We start from the raw sequence: 17500 nt of genomic DNA on the forward strand, positions 1-17500 counted from the left end.
AGCGCCCAGCACCAAGGGACTATCGACCAAAGACACCCCGGGCCTGGCTCCTGCTAGCGGCACTGGCGCATTAAATGTTTCGGGAATGGTAAAAATAGTTTGATTGGTGGCCCTTTTTTTTATATATCTTTTCCCCTCATTTAAAAGCCAAAACTTTACCCAGCAATTAAGCCAGCACAGAGCGGCCTTGTTCCCCACCTCTCTGATACTCTCAGAGGCCCCGACGACACACCCTCAATTTGTGTCTCTTAAGACCGTAGATTGGTGGGGTCGTCTGTCACCCGGTGCCCGATCCCGGGTTTCTTGAGGGGGGGGGGGGGGAACCAGGTGCAGGGGGGGGAACCAGGTGCAGGGGGGGGGGAACAAGGTGCAGGGGGGGGGAACCAGGTGCAGGGGGGGGGAACCAGGTGCAGGGGGGGGGACACGTGGCTCACCAGGTGCAGGGGGGGGGAGGACACGTGGTTAAGATACCATTGCCTCAACCAAGATTCTCTCTCATTTTCGACGAACTTAAGTGCACTCGAAAACTAAATGAGTCAGTCTTCAAAACGAACATTAAGACGAGCCCAGCCCCCCTTTCCCCCCCAAAAAAAAAATGCGAGGCATCAACCTTCTCAAGACACTGCTGGAGAGATGGAGCCAGCTCACTGGATACACAACCCAGGATAGCGTGATCGACCCTCGCGATAAAACTCAAAACGTTTAGGCAACGTTTCCTCCCACTTCATGCACTCTTATTCACTTAGCAGTAAATAGGTACCTGTGAGTTAATTAAGACAGCTGTCGTGGCTTCTATCCTGCAGATGGTCTGTAACTACCATAATAATATATTGGAGAAAATAACTCTGCAGTCATAAGACAAACCGGGGATTAGGAAGGCGGGGTCCAAGAGCAACCACCTCGATGCTACAGGCATAAATAGGCTAATACAAATAGCTTACTATACAGACACACACACACACACACACAGGTAAAGAGAACCACTCAGGTAACAACAAGCTTTAGAGACTTGTTCAAATGGTCACAATCGACTTGAGAAAGGTTCAAGACGGACCGAAACGTCGTCGTCCCTTCACCTTCTAGTGTGTGTGGTCTGGTCAACATTCTTCAGCCACGTTATTGTGACTCATCGCCTCCACTTGTTCGAATGCTAAAAACTAGCGGTGATGATGTATGCTCTACTGCAGGGGGTCCCCCGCTCACCATCCCCAAGTCATCTATTTACTTCACCAGGATTTTCAGCGTTTGTCAGTTCCGCCGCGTCTGCTCACGACCTCACCACTGACTCGTGCTGTGTTTCTCCATTATTATTTTTTTTTTGCTTTTAGGATCCAGCGGAACGCCAAGGATCCTCTGTGGATCGACTCAAAAGTCTCTGGAACTCGAGCCACCAAGTTTTTCGGTGACAAAAAATTAGAAAACTTTAGTCAGATGTGCCGAATAAAACAAATTTAGTATACAAATTAACAAAAATCCAGTATACAAAATCCCATTCTATAAACAAGGGACCAAAATCCATTCCACCCAGAAGCCGTCTCACAGGTGATTGATGATTGATAAAGAATAAGCCACCCAAGAGTCTCGCATGTTTATCAGCAATATATATATATACTCGAGACAGTAATCACAACAGCTGGTACCCGAGCTACCCCAAGAACGTGATTCTCCCACGTTAATGTTCAAAGCACATGGCTAGAGGACGGGTTGTTGGCGACGACGTCCGCGACTTGGACTGGGTCGACAAGACTTCGTAACACCCCACGAGGTCACAAAAGTAAGCAGGTCAGGGGCCAGATTCACGAAGCAGTTATGCAAGTACTTACGAACGTGTACATCTTTCCTCAATGTTTGGCGGCTTTGGATACCTTTATTAAACAGTTCACAAGCATGAACACTTGCCAATCAACTGTTGTTATTGTTATGAACAGCCTCCTGGGGCTTCGGAGCTCATTAACTGTTCAAAAATTGTAAACACAGCGACCAAAGATTGAGAAAAGATGTACAGGTTCGTAAGTGTTTGCGTAACTGCTTCGTGATTCTGGCCCCAGAGCACGAGGGCAAAATTGTGCAAAGCTACATTATTGTACTTTGGTGAATATCCGTTTGCAAGTTTGTGTACAAAGTTGCTAACAAAGATGCAAATTAAAAAGTAAGAATACTTTTAGAATTTAGAGCAATTTCCAGAGACTATTGGTTTTAAATAATTAAGTAACCTCCTTAATGATTCCATTAATTTTATTATAATTTCGCGATCAATATATGATGAAAGACCAATGCCTAAAAACATTTCAATATAAAAAACCAAGAACCTGCAAAAACCTGCAGTGTAGGAAAGATGACAGGCGGACATATAGTGGTATACGGCGAGCTGACGTGGATTAGGCCGCTCAGCCCATTGTTCACTGGTAGGATTAATACCACTGTCAGCACCGCCCCGGGGAAACCCTAGTTAGCCTGTGTCCCGAAGCCCGCCGTCATCGCGTTAGTCATTTGTTTTGGCCACTCTCCTTCCCGCCAATACGCTCGTGTATTTATTGAGAAAAGCGCGCGAACCGTCACAGGGCCAGCGACTGTGTTCACCTATATTTGATCTTGTCTTATCTAACACCACCGGGCGTAGGACACTGTCGAGAATACGAGTGTTTATGTTTTGAATTGTCATTTTTTCTTGTGCACTTGTAAATAGTGGACGCTTGCCTGCTCTCGAAAAACTAAGGCAAGGAGCTCAATCCTCCCGCCCACACGCCAATACATATCGTTCACCCACATACACATCCTTAGACACACACGAACACCCCTAAATGTACACACACAGACACTATGATATATAGCCACACATCCAGTGATACATAACTACACCCCTAGTATTCTCAAACACCCGCCAACACTCATCCATAACCAAACAATTCCAACTGTATGCAAATACACCCCTCAGTTGAAGAAAATGCAGAATAAAACCAGTGAAGAGCAGGGGTGCTATAGGCACAATCAGAGAACACTATAAACATCAGAGGTCCGCGGTTGTTCAACATCCTCCCAGCAAGTACAAGAAATATTGCCGGGATAACCGTGGACATCTTCAAGAGAAAATTGGATAGTTTTCTTCAAGAAGTGCCGGACCAACCGGGCTGTGGTGGACATGTGGGCCTGCGGGCCACTCCGAGCAACAGCCTGTTAGACCAAGCTCTCACAAGTCAGAACTTGTGAGAGCTTGGGGAGTATAAGAACTTTCAGAACCCCATCAAGCAGGTAAGTTATATATGTAGAGACATACTCAGAATATACACAATTATCCAGCTTGTGGTGTATTGTGGTGGTTGATAGACCACGTTAATTGGGGTGTCTAAGGTGGTCCACACACACACACACACACACACACACACACACACACACACACACACACACACACACACACAGTTTACAGCTAGGAGACAATTGTATTATATTTAACACTTGCCTAGCCCTTTGCTTAGATAATCACCCCTCTTAAAATACTCGTGCCAACACAACATAACCCAACATAACCTGGTTCTTATAAAACCAAACGTAGCCTGGCCAAAGCAAACGTCAAAAAATAAACTTCGATTTGAAAAGGTGTTAACCTTCAAAACGGGGCGATTCGTCCCAATATGAATTCAGGTCATGACGCTTTTAAAAAAGAATGTATAAAGGTAACTAGATGCTTGCCAAACCACAAAAAAATGGTCTGAACAAGAAATATATTAGTTATCTTCAAAGGGCGGCTTCTCTACACGCAAACCTCTACAAACCAAACCACAAACCATACATTGCAAATGTATGCAGCACGCATACATTGGACCCACCACAGCAACACACACACACACACACACACACACACTGAAAGATACATGAAATACTTGCAATCAACCTTATTAAACCAATATGTTGTTCCCATGAATCTTTGGGCCATTAGACGTAAACCAAACAATGGACGAAGATAAACTTGCTACATTATCTCCTCCTCTGGTCTATAATCACTCATTTTAACATCCGTATGTTGCAAAAAAATGCGCATTTTGACGGGGGTATAGCTGCAGCTGCGCAGCTATATGCGCAGCGCAGCTAAATGCGCAGCTGCAGCTGCCCAACGCAGCTAATACTAACACTAAATTTTGCGCGAAAATTTGAAGTGACGAGAAAATTCTTAATAATTTGGCAATAACAAACAACGTAAGATCTTCTAGCCCCTTTCATCGGCAAATTCTATCTTATGCACTCCAGGACTATTCCTCCATGGACGCTAATAACTGGCTGTGACGGCTGTTAGTACGCGAGTATACTGCTTGGTGGCGCGACACACGTGGTCACTTTGTGAGAATGTATTATACAATAATATTGCAGTGCGAGCCGCATCGATGACTTCAATTTTTATTATTTTTTGTTGTACTTTTCAGGCACATCGAGGTCCCCTCCGACGAGCAGCTGCCTTCCGGCAAACAGCGGCCCCCCCAACGCAGCTGCCCTCCGACGGACAACGGCCCCCACCATGCAGCTGCACTCCAATGAACAAAGGCCCCCACCATGCAGCTGCACTCCAATGGACAACGGCCCCCCCAATGCAGCTGCACTCCGACGGACAACGGCCCCCACCATGCAGCTGCACTCCAATGAACAAAGGCCCCCACCATGCAGCTGCACTCCAATGAACAAAGGCCCCCACCATGCAGCTGCACTCCAATAAACAACGGCCCCCACCATGCAGCTGCACTTCAATGAACAACGGCCCCCACCATGCAGCTGCACTCCAATGAACAACGGCCCCCACCATGCAGCTGCACTCCAATGAACAACGGCCCCCCACCATGCAGCTGCACTCCAATGAACAAAGGCCCCCACCATGCAGCTGCACTCCAATGAACAAAGGCCCCCATCATGCAGCTGCACTCCAATGGACAACGGCCCCCACCATGCAGCTGCACTCCAATGAACAAAGGCCCCACCATGCAGCTGCACTCCAATGGACAACGGCCCCCCACCATGCAGCTGCACTCCAATGAACAAAGGCCCCCACCATGCAGCTGCACTCCAATGAACAACGGCCCCCACCATGCAGCTGCACTCCAATGAACAAAGGCCCCCCACCATGCAGCTGCACTCCAATGAACAAAGGCCCCCACCATGCAGCTGCACTCCAATGAACAAAGGCCCCCACCATGCAGCTGCACTCCAATGAACAAAGGCCCCACCATGCAGCTGCACTCCAATGAACAAAGGCCCCCACCATGCAACTGCACTCCAATGGACAACGGCCCCCACCATGCAGCTGCACTCCAATGAACAACGGCCCCCACCATGCAGCTGCACTCCAATGAACAAAGGCCCCCACCATGCAGCTGCACTCCAATGAACAAAGGCCCCCACCATGCAGCTGCACTCCAATGAACAAAGGCCCCCACCATGCAGCTGCACTCCAATGAACAAAGGCCCCCACCATGCAGCTGCACTCCAATGGACAACGCCCATTTCCTCTTGAAATTTCACGTCCTCAAGCTCCACAACGCCTCCCCTCTACTTATTCTCCCCTCTCTTGCCCCCCCCATCACCCGCCCCCTCGTTCCTCTTCGCCAGCTATAGGGTGAAATATGGACATTTTCCTCTCCTCACCTTCAGAGAGGGTTTCTTCTCCATCCCACTTTCTTTTACGTTCTGACCTTTCTTGAGTAGTACCCATGATTTCTAATGCTTTTTCTATCTTTCGTATTGCAATCGCTCAAAAGTCCAACATCTTGTATTATTGCCCTTCGTGTGTGGGGGGGGGGGAATATTTCCTCTCAAACAAGACCTCGATAATCTATAAGATGTATTTTTTTTCCTTCTGGCACTCCGGGTCAAGCTCCTGGTCCCCAGACGCTCTAGTGCAACAACGGTCAGTCTTGCCTCCAACCATGGCTTCGCTGTCGGTTGGATACTTAGCTTTCCTTAACTTCTTAATGAGTTTAAGAAGATTAAGGAACTTCAACCTTTTTCTTCTTGATCGTATGTGCAGTTTGTATGAAGGGTCAACCTTAAGTTCCTCTCGATACTCACGGGAGGGATACTATGGCTTTGCGAGGGGCAGGGCGAGGAATAACTACTTATTCCTCTTACCTACTTAACCACTTAACTTAACTTAACAAAGAGCACCTACTTAACAAAGATCTCCGTCTTACAAGTCATCTCTATCCTCTTTAATATTGAGTACTTTATCTGTTCTCTCCACATCCCCTGTCCAATCACTTGGGCTGAACGGTAGAGCGACGGTCTCGCTTCATGCAGATAGACGTTCAATCCCCGACCGTCCACAAGTGGTTGGGCACCATTCCTTTCCCCCCCGTCCCATCCGAAATCCTTATCCTGACCCCCTTCCAAGTGCTATATAGTAGTAGTAATGGCTTGGTGCTAAGTCCCCAACTTAGAAAATTGCTATGAAAAGTGAGCCCGTTCTCCTAAGGGCTCCCAACGTCACTAAACTGTTGTACTAAATTGCCTGAATCTAATCTACCCGAGGACCCATAAACAGAAAACGGGACATCACGTCAATTTCGCGAACTACTACGCATTCTTAGTACATCAGTGTTTGGCCTTAGAGGAATTTGTACGTCAAAAGGCGATGCATTATTCAAGAAAACAGGTAAGGAAAGTAGCTCGCGAAAATCCGTTTTCTGTGCATCGGTAAGTTAGGTTAGGTAGGTGGCTTGGGTTCGGGCCTTGCTAGTTAACACTTTGTGAACAAATCCACAAGGGCCGTGACGAGGATTCGAACCTACGTCCGAGAGCATCCCAGACGCTGCCTTAATCACTTTGTATTTTTACGTTGTGGCAAATCAAGAGAACGGGCAGCTCATTCATCTCTGGCTTTCACTCTCACTTCAGAGTGAAAGCCACTCCGGCTTTCTCTCACACTCTCCCCTCATCCTTCCCCGGTTGTTCTCTCCCCTTCTTCACGCCGTCTTCATCTTACACAGCCCAGGAGTCTTCATCTTACACAGCCCAGGAGTCTTCATCTTACACAGCCCAGGAGTCTTCACCTGCATCAACCGGAACTTCCTGAGGGGTCGCTCTACGTAAATAGGCACGGGAGAAGGGCAGGCCAAAAGCAAGTAATTATCAAAAGAAGGCGCCAAGCCGGGAAGACTCGTGTAGGGGACCGGGCGAAATGATAGCGAGGTGGGGGGGGGGTGAGGACGGTGTTAAGGGGGTATTGGAAAAAGAGGAAATCAGAGAAAGGCTGGAAAAAGAGGGAACTCGCGAAGTAGCTGTTCAAATGTGAAAATCAAAATGATAAGAGGAAGCCTTAGTTTCATTAGAATGAGACAGCCTGGGAAGGAGGGGGGAGGGGTTATGAGGCGTGTGGATGGTGAAGCATATATAGTGGCTATCGTATCTCCGCAGTGGCTATCGTACTAGGCTCGCCGCTATAGCGCCTCCCTGTGGCTGTCGCAATAGGCTACCTACCGATACAGCACGAACCTCTAAATCAGTCCAAGGTATTTTCCTATACCCTGTAAGATTTCCCGGCTAACGCGACAGCAAGCATACGGCCAAACGAGTAATGAAATGAGGTAATTTAAGAGTCGATCTACGACGGGGCTCTTATAATCCGTCGTGAGGCATATTTGCACTAATACATGGCCTGTGGGGTATCAACTCTTTCAAACCCCTCATTTCGGGCCCAGCGCTATGAGTGCGCGGATTTACCTACCCAGTATGATTGGTGCCGTTAAAACATTGTTCTATATTCACTAGGCTGTGTTCTATGTTGCAGAACACAGCATTGTTCTATATTCACTAGGCTGTGTTCTATGTTGCAGAACACAGCATTGTTCTATAGTCAACCCGAAGTAGCGCTATAACTAAAGCTTGTGCTATTCACGAGAACTACTATCCAGGAGAACTTGTATTAATCAGATTTATTTGCCAATGAATAACATGTGGTCAATAAACTGAACATTTGCTCTGACGCAATCTCCTCAACGTGTTTATTTTATTTTATTTTTTTTTTCATTTTTTTGTGACGCCATCAAACTTTCAAGCCACTAGACTGAAGTCCGCTGACTGAGCAGATTGCTGGCAATAAATTCCCAAAAAATTAAAATGAATATAAGACAGCTGTTTGAGCCAAAGCGTAGCTGATAATTAACCATCTCGCTCGTATCTCCTCTGCGCCTACCCAGCGAGATATTACAGCCTAATGCAATATAATATACAGCCGCCAGGAAACATTACTGAATACTCAAATTACAATATTTTACTATTACAGTAAATAATAGCAATATTAAATATCACTAAAATAACAAAAATGACACTTAGATTTCATTATAGAAAATTTTAGTTTAATAATTAAGTTTACACCATTAAGTTGCGGCGATGACGTCATAATTCTTCAGCAGCCCTCCCCCCACCCCCTCCAGATATGGGTACTCCCTCTTTCCCATCTCTTCCTTAGAATAACTGACAAGTGTGGTAACGATTTCTCAAAACAAATCTCACATCTGTAGCATGTAAATGTGGGGGTAAAAAAAAACACATTCTCCTAACGTCTCAAGAGAGTCATCAGGTGCAACCCGACGCCCTAAGGCCCTTCTCTACTTACCGCTCGCCAGCCGCCATGTTGACACCCCCGGTGGTGCCACGCTTAGCAAAAATTTTACCAAAAAGGATCGTCATTTCCTCGTGGATTTATATTCGTATTTCCCAAAATCTGAAAAGAAAATTCAGGAATTATGTGACTGTTTAATGGATGCAAGTTAGAATTATTTAGACAAGCGTGGAAATGAGGCTTAGAGTACGATTTGGCAACAGGCTGGTGTTTTGGCGGGATGTGCATGCAGCGTCGTGTAGCAGACCGCGACATGACCCGTATCCACACGGGGGGGAAATGTGTAATAAATATGTCAATGCATTGCGTAGAGGAAAACACTAAATTAAAAAAGGAAAAATATGTAATCTCTAAGAGACAAACAGACACAGAGATACTAAAAGTCTTAGTTTAACTTCAAGAACATGACAGGATATAATTAATACAAAATAAAATTAAATGCGAACTTATACCAATAGCCAAGTTGATGACCTAGTTCAATTGGCACCTGTAAATGATTCAATAGACGTTGGATAGAAATATGTAAAAAGTAAAGTATGAACTCACCTTCAAATTTGAATCCTAGCATATGAAGGATTATTATTTTTAACTGCTCGTTTTATCCAGCTCCTGAACTAAAACTACCAGACAGAGGACAGATTCCAGCAAAATATTCTAAAAATCAGATTTGCCAGTTAATGAAGTAATTTATTATGCACCCCATACCCATCCCGCCGGCGTTCAAAGTCAGATCCCCGTTACACGAGGTGTGCGTTCAGTCAATACATAAATTCTATTAAAAAAAATATATACATTTAAAAGAGAATTCCAGTATTATTTAGGCTCGGCCCTGAATTTGCTAATGATAAGCTCATTTACATATTAATATCTTAAATTTGTTATGAATTGCTATGCGGATAAGGCACGAGTCATGCAAAGTATCATTCTGCTTGTAATAACTGTGTGTGTACTTTTACCTAAATAAACTATTATTGTTATTATTATTATAAATTCATATTATATTTACTCTGGAATGCCTCACACTTTATGTTATGCTTTTCCCAATACACATGTCAGCACAAGCACAAAGTTACATGTACAGTATACCATTTGTCTTAGCAGTAACTACAGATATGTAGTTACTGCTTACGGCTGCACGTGTGTTGCACATGTGTTGCACACCTGCGCAGTTCTGCCGTAATTGGAAGTTTGTATCAATTGATCACAAATAAAATAGTCATTTACCTTGTAATTTGATTAAGTTAATGTGGTTTTGCTTTTTTTATTATTATTATGCATCTACTAATGTCATTAGTATTACAAGTATATATAATTCTTACTAATCTCTAAATTATAATTTATTTAAAATAATGTCATAATGGGGCAATGACTTTCTTATTATTTATACATTTCTCAGTATTTAATATTTTTGTCTTGTGTAAACTTTTTTTTTATTATATTTTGTAAACCATGCCAATCATAAATTTATAACAACCAATGAAATAATTGTAATTTAAAGTGGAATCTCTGCTCTTAGGCTTGGGAGAATGCACCGCAGTTGTCACGCTACAGAATTTCTATGCTTTAGTGAAATTAAAAGCACAGCAATATGAACGCTGCCTCTAATTAATACCAAGCGACATTAATGGATTACCTAGAGCTTCATACGCTTCTGGTTAGAGAAATCCCACTTCACGCTTGCCAAATCCATAGAACGGCATCAGGTGCGCTTAATTTGGTGTTAGGCTCCAGTGGCCAGATTCAGGAAGCAGTTACGCAAGTACTTACGAACGTGTACGTCTTTCCTCAATCTTTGACGGCTTTGGTTACATTTAAACAGTTTACAAGCATGAAAACTTCCCAATCAACTGTTGTTATGGTTATAAACAGCCTCCTGGTGCTTCGGAGCTCATCAACTGTTTAATCATTATAAACAAAGCCGCCAAAGAATGAGAAAAGATGTCCAGGTTCGTAAGTGCTTGCGTAACTGCTTCGTGAATCTGGCCCCCAGGCCTACCAACCTCGGGAGGGTTTTTAAGGCCACCACCCCAACAGCTAACTGACCCACGAGAGAGAATGGACTTTATACAGAATATACGATAGCCCTGGATAATCAACGATTAGGGGAATACATCTGTGTATACAGTACCATTAAACTCCTAAAAGAATAATACACCTGTTTATATAACCGTATATTCTTTGTGCATGTCCAAAGAACCATCCCCTAAATCAGGACTGACGCCTATCAACATGTGATCAAACTGGCTATGGCAAAGAAACTTTATTCTAAGTAATTGATAGAAGCTAATGTTGACCAGACCACACACTAGAAGGTGAAAGGACGACGACGTTTCGGTCCATCCTGGACCATTCTCAAGTCGATTGTCTTCAGCCAAGTTATTGCGACTCTTCGCCTGATACAAGCTAGGTCATCTAACTTCATTACAGATGATGCCATGACGGGCATAGAACTGTTACCATGTCAGCGCATATGTAGGGTTACAAATGTTCAGTTACCACCCCATGAAGGAAATACTTTCTTGTTGCCTCTAAACAGGTATGCAAGTCATATCGTACATCAAGACCGTTCGCCAACCAATTTTAAAACCAACCTATTTCTTACCCAACCGAGCCTACCACAGCCTAAAATAATACTCCCTAAACCTAACAATATACTAGGCTATGATAATCGGAAAACGAAGCTTGTCGAACTGTCTTGTGTGCCATTTGCCCCCATGCCCATACCCATTTTCAGAGCACCGTGCCTTCGCTCCGTTTTCTTTACTAATAGCGAATGACTGACTAAACTGAGTTACGACGATACCCTGACCTGCTGTTTACATGAATTATTATTATTAAATAATTTGAGTTAAACAACGACAGAGCATGATAGGCTGTAATAACTAATCACTATGCATATTTAATAAAATCGCTAGGCATAATTGATATATATATATATATATATATATATATATTTTCCTCTGGGTCACTATATTTGCGGCAGACGCTAAATATAATAGCCACTGAATAACTATTCTCAGCTTTACGGGCTATTCATACCCATGCCACATCTTGGGTGGCTTAATCTTCATCAATTTTATTCTCAGCTATTCGAGCATTTACAAATGGCGGAGTGTTCAAGTAATTCTGGTACAAGCACTGCGCTTGTGGATGGGTTCTAAACTTGTTCACCCATCTTATATTTGAACTGGCGCTCTTATTATACATGATTATAAAATGTTGTTAATCCTCTTCGCTTGTTAGGGGAGAACTTTTGAAGCACGATCTGTCCTACTGCAGTGACTTCACTCAAATTCTTCACAATTCTTCTTCACAATTCTCACACAAATTCTCAAATTCTTCACAAAAGACACTTCACTGCCCGAAACGCAATGCGTACTAGTGGCTTTAGGTATTGTATGTACTAGCTCTATCTATAAATCCAACATTATGTTTGTAACTAATCCTCTATGTATGTACTTTTACCTGAATAAACATTTGATTTGATTTGAAATATTGCTGCCAGCACCTGCACCGATCCTGCTTGCTATACTGAAACACCACACAGACCTCATTCAATTACAATGACCTAACACGCTACACTGCTCTGATCAACTAGGTCTGGGACAGCTCAACAGAAACAAACGGCGCTTCAACAAATCAAATTTTCCAGATTTGGTATTACAACTCTGCATTATTTATTAAGCCACAACACATGACCATACGCCACAAGCAATACTTAGTGAGGAGAAAATGGTACAACCGGAGAGGATACATGAAAACCACATGAAAGTTAATATCTCTAAATATCCTTGTTACACAATAAACAATGTACTCACTATGGGAAGAGCGAGACCCAGAGGAGTGGGCTTCCCTAAATATGACAAGATGAATATACACAGAGTAATCACACTAACGAGACTGCATCAATGAGAAAATCCGTAGGAGCCGTAATGAGGGTTCGAACTTATGCGGTGGGTTCCCACAGGTTCGTGGGAATACCCACTTTGAATATGAATATGTACTGTACGACCCAGGACCGCCGAAGACGCAATATGATCGTGTAATTTAAAACGACTATATTAAACATGCTACATTTTTATAGTGATGGCTCGGTAGGAAAAAGACAGAAAGGTTCCTAAGATGTTGGAGTCATGATTAAGGAGTGCAGACATCGGCACCGCAGATTCAGTTACTGGGCACCATTTAACCGTCTCTTCGACGTTGGCTGAACTTCAAGTTGTATTGGTGCGTCTGAAGGACGTAGTTAAATAAAGATGTTTGCATTTTATTGGAGGAGCGATGGATAGATCAAACAGCAAATGACCAGTCTGTCAGACTCATCATAGATGTAAAGTGCCTTGTATAGTGACTGTTGTGAGCCTCTTGTTGAATCACTTGTGTCACAAAAGATTAGTGATGTGTGTATTTGTCTGGGTGATTAAATATGTTTGTGTATGTATGTGTATGTATATATGTATACGTATGTATATGTACATGTATGCATGAGTATGTGTACATGTATATATTACATTAATAATTTTGTAACTAGCGTCAAAAGGTTGATATTTGCTTAGCTAAACGAACTAAAGGGTTCAGTTCCTGAACCGATTATGTGCTTCTATAATCCTTTACACCACCGCCCACGGGATGGGTATGGGGTGCGTAATAAAGAAATTGAATTGTCAGCATATTATCGAGTGTTTGGGGAATTAAATACTAATGGGTTAAATGCTTTATGTAGATCACTTCACATGGTACGTATAATTTTATACGAGGCTGTTTATGTAATAGCAAAGAGGTCCACAGTAATAACCGATGTGCGTAACCTGACACATAACTCTGAAACTAATTTAAAAAAGAATCGGGTTGATCCAAGTGTTTATTGAAAAAGTCAAATTCTATAATAGTGGACAGCAGTAACACATCAAAACATCACATACAACTAAACACGAACTCTTCCTTCACATATAATACGGGGAAGATCTACATGGAAGGACTGTCTTCTATACACTATGATTGGGTTAAAAATATTGCTGGCAATACGGTGCTGATGTCTATAATAAAAAAGGGGAAAATAATGCAAAATACGTAGCATACCTCGTGCTCACACACTAGATCACTATATCCTATACAGAAATAATGGCATTTGTAATGTACCCCATTGAATTAAATTGATGTGTAAAAATGGTAGGATAAAGAATTCTTAGTATCAAAAACCTTGCCCCAAGGACGAAATGATGAAGTGCTCGGTAAGTAATTATCAAAAGAAGACGCCAAGCTGGGAAGACCATGTACTAAGAGGGGTAGAAATAGCCTAAGCTACTCTATCCCTTTGAAATGTATTTTTTCTTGTCTCAATAAACATACTTGAACTTGAACTTGAACCATGTGCTACCATCGTCGAAATGAAGAAATATTTGTATTATAATGTTATAATATTGAGAAGTGTACATCTGTTTGAGGATCTTTAATAACCCCCCCTTTGAGGGGACAGTAGGATAGTAACTTAATACTTTGAGACTTAATTTTATTGTCTTTTATAAACTTAGTTGAATTTTGGAGGGAGACAGAAGCGATAAAGGAGGATGAGGGAAGGAGGAAGACGGGAGAGATAAATAAGAGTGAGGTGGGAAATAAGGTAGAGAGGGAAGGAAGTATGGGCAGAGTGCGCGATGGGTAGAGAGAGAGAGAGGCGGCCTGATAAGTCAGGAGCCCCACAACCCAGCAACCCGTTCTCGCACTTTCTTACAGTCAATATTGACTTATTAAATACGTGCATATGTGACATATTAAACATACTAGTTTACCTTGAAAAGCTTCATAGAAAACACCGACCTTACCTAACCTTCTTAGTATGTTAAGATAAGCATCTTATTGCTTCGTAATAATACCTATACCTATAATAGGTTAAGTAATAATTGTAATTACGAAGTAATAAGATGCTTATCTTAACATACTAAGAAGGTTAGGTAAGGTAGGTGTTTTCTATGAAGCTTTTCAAGGTAAACTAGTATGTTTAATATGTCACCTATGCACGTATTTAATAAGTCAATATTGACTATACGAAAGTGCGAGAACGGGTTGAACCCAGACTGGTAGTCCTTGCATGCATTTGATGCCCTATATACTGACACCCACGGCCTCCTCAAAAGTAGAGGCAAGGAGGAAGGAAGAAGGGATAGAGAGGGAACATTTTAGGAGAGGACATGAAAGAAGACATCCGAGGGATAATGAAACAGTAGCATGAACAAAGAATCAAATATATACGAGAAAGCTAAAGACGCGTAAAACACTGAACAAAAACGAAAGAAGAGGAAGAATAGTTTGTAATGAGCTAGGCCCTTGTTTAAAGATCACAGGAAATGCCATTGCAAGGCAACGATAATGACCGTGGAAATAATTGTGACAGAGTTCGGAGAAAAATCCGTGGGGAAGATTGCATGTCGCCCACAGTTAAACCTGTATTATCGACCGCAAGAATGAGCAATATATAAATCATTAAAAACTAATCAATAAAGAGGAACAAACATTCCGGCATGACTATAGCGCATCCTCACTCACTGCTAGACTAAACAGCTTAACAGCCTAATTGTGGTCTAGCTAGCGGCCTAATTAGCAGGCAAGGCTGTCTACTTCCTCTGGAACTCTGCACTGTCACATGCATGGAGTGTCAGTCGGCTCGTCAGGTACTTGACAGCATCTCGAGAACCCTGTTAACTACTGACAGTTAGGCTCTTTGTCTACTAGTATTCCCATAATCCAATAGACGGCCAAGCCTCCCACCTCAGTACTAGGCAGAGGAAAGCTATATGACACCGTGTACACGAAAAATTTGAATAACTGAAACAATTCAATTTTACAACCAAAATATTTAACAGTAAGTGCAGAATAAATTAATAACAGTTATAACATTTACGTTACCAGTCACTTAATACTCCAGATTAAACAGGATGGCAATGCGACATTAAATTAGCAGTAGAACAGACACATATTTCACTAGGTGTCTAAATTACTGTTCTAGATAATGAATAAAACGATATTCAGGTACCCTAAAAACTAATACAACACTGACCTAAAAAATTCACCCAAAATCCTCCTGTATCATCGTAGTCATTTTTCTAACTGGATCATCATACATATATTGACGTAATGGACAACCAAATAGTAGAATTTGGTACTATTCACTTTATTGTCCGAAAAAAACCAGCCCAGTCCATCCCCCTGTTTTAGTATTACCTATAGTAACGATGAGGACCATCTTGAGGTTATCTTGAGATGATTTCGGGGCTTTAGTGTCCCCGCGGCCCGGTCCTCGACCAGGCCTCCACCCCCAGGAAGCACCCCGTGACAGCTGACTAACACCCAGGTACCTATTTTACTGCTAGGTAACAGGGGCATAGGGTGATGGAAACTCTGTCCATCGTTTCTCGCCGGCGTCCGGGATCGAACCCGGGACCACAGGATCACAAGTCCAGTGTGCTGTCCGCTCGGCCGACCGGCTCCCTATGGTATATGTACCATAGTACATATACCGGCGTACAACACAATAAGAAAGTAGAAATCGGTACTACAGAATTTGGACAAACCGGGAAACGATTTTCTACTACATTGCAAAGACAAACTATACTAACCTAACCTTCCTAGGCCTCATACACGCTATCTGAGGCCTTATATAGTACAGATGTGTACTATACTAGGCCTAGGAATATTTAAATTAGTTTTTTAATTTAATTTTTTTCACTCTTATACAGTGAATAGTCTTATACAGTGAATAGTACAAAGTTCAACTATATAATTGCTTAGTACGTCAATATTTGTACTATGGTACACATAGTTACAAAAACTACTATCTAAACAGTTGAATGGGTCGAGGGGAGGGGGGGAAATAACGCTAAAAACTAAACTCGGCCTAGTATATGATAGCCAAACTCGGCATAGTATATGATAACCAAACTCGGCCTAGTACATGATAACCAAGCTCGGCCTAGTACATGATAACCAAACTCGGTCTAGTACATGATAACCAAACTCGGCCTAGTACATGATAACCAAACTCGGCCTAGTACATGATAACCAATCTCGGCCTAGTACATGATAACCAAGCTCGGCCTAGTACATGATAACCAAACTCGGCCTAGTATATGATAACCAAAACCCCACATCTCAAGACGGAGAAACAACGACGTCTCGGTCCATCCTGAATCATCTTTAAGACGCGTGTGAGGAGCAGAGGAAGGCACGGGGGAAAAAACATGGAAGAGTAAGGTGGTGAGGAGCAGATCCATATATGTGCTGTACTAGGCCCGGTATAGCACATATATGTGCTGTACTAGGCCCGGTATAGCACATATATGTGCTGTACTAGGCCCGGTATAGCACATATATGTGCTGTACTAGGCCCGGTATAGTACAGATATATGTGCTGTAATAGGCCCGGTATAGCACAGATATATGTGCTGTAATAGGCCCGGTATAGCGCAGATATATGTGCTGTAATAGGCCCGGTATAGCGCAGATATATGTGCTGTAATAGGCCCGGTATAGCGCAGATATATGTGCTGTAATAGGCCCGGTATAGCGCAGATATGTGTGCTGTAATAGGCCCGGTATAGCGCAGATATGTGCTGTACTAGGCCCGGCATAGCACAGATATGTGCTGTACTAGGCCCGGTATAGCACATATGTGCTGTACTAGGCCCGGCATAGCACAGATATGTGCTGTACTAGGCCCAGTATAGCACATATGTGCTGTACTAGGCCCGGCATAGCACATATGTGCTGTACTAGGCCCGGTATAGCATATATATGTACTATATTAGGCCTCAGCGTGTATTATAAGGCCTAGGATGGTTAGGTTAGGGTTTTATTACCAACATAAATACAAAACCTATTCCAGTTTGTTTCAATTCAATGGTACTA

At 42.8% G+C, this 17500-nt stretch overlaps 1 protein-coding gene across 1 annotated transcript in view; it reads right to left on the reverse strand.

Moving 5' to 3' along the window:
- The window catches only part of LOC123762138 (transcription factor Sox-8), a 102438-nt gene that overhangs the window by 84735 nt on the left and 203 nt on the right, over window positions 1-17500 (reverse strand). Inside the window, exon 2 of the mRNA XM_069300532.1 lies at window positions 8594-8701. The gene's annotated coding sequence lies outside the window, so the exon portion shown is untranslated. The remainder of the gene's footprint in view (window positions 1-8593; window positions 8702-17500) is intronic.

Source organism: Procambarus clarkii, chromosome 5, assembly GCF_040958095.1.
Source record: "Procambarus clarkii isolate CNS0578487 chromosome 5, FALCON_Pclarkii_2.0, whole genome shotgun sequence".
Taxonomy (NCBI): Eukaryota; Metazoa; Arthropoda; class Malacostraca; order Decapoda; family Cambaridae; genus Procambarus; species Procambarus clarkii.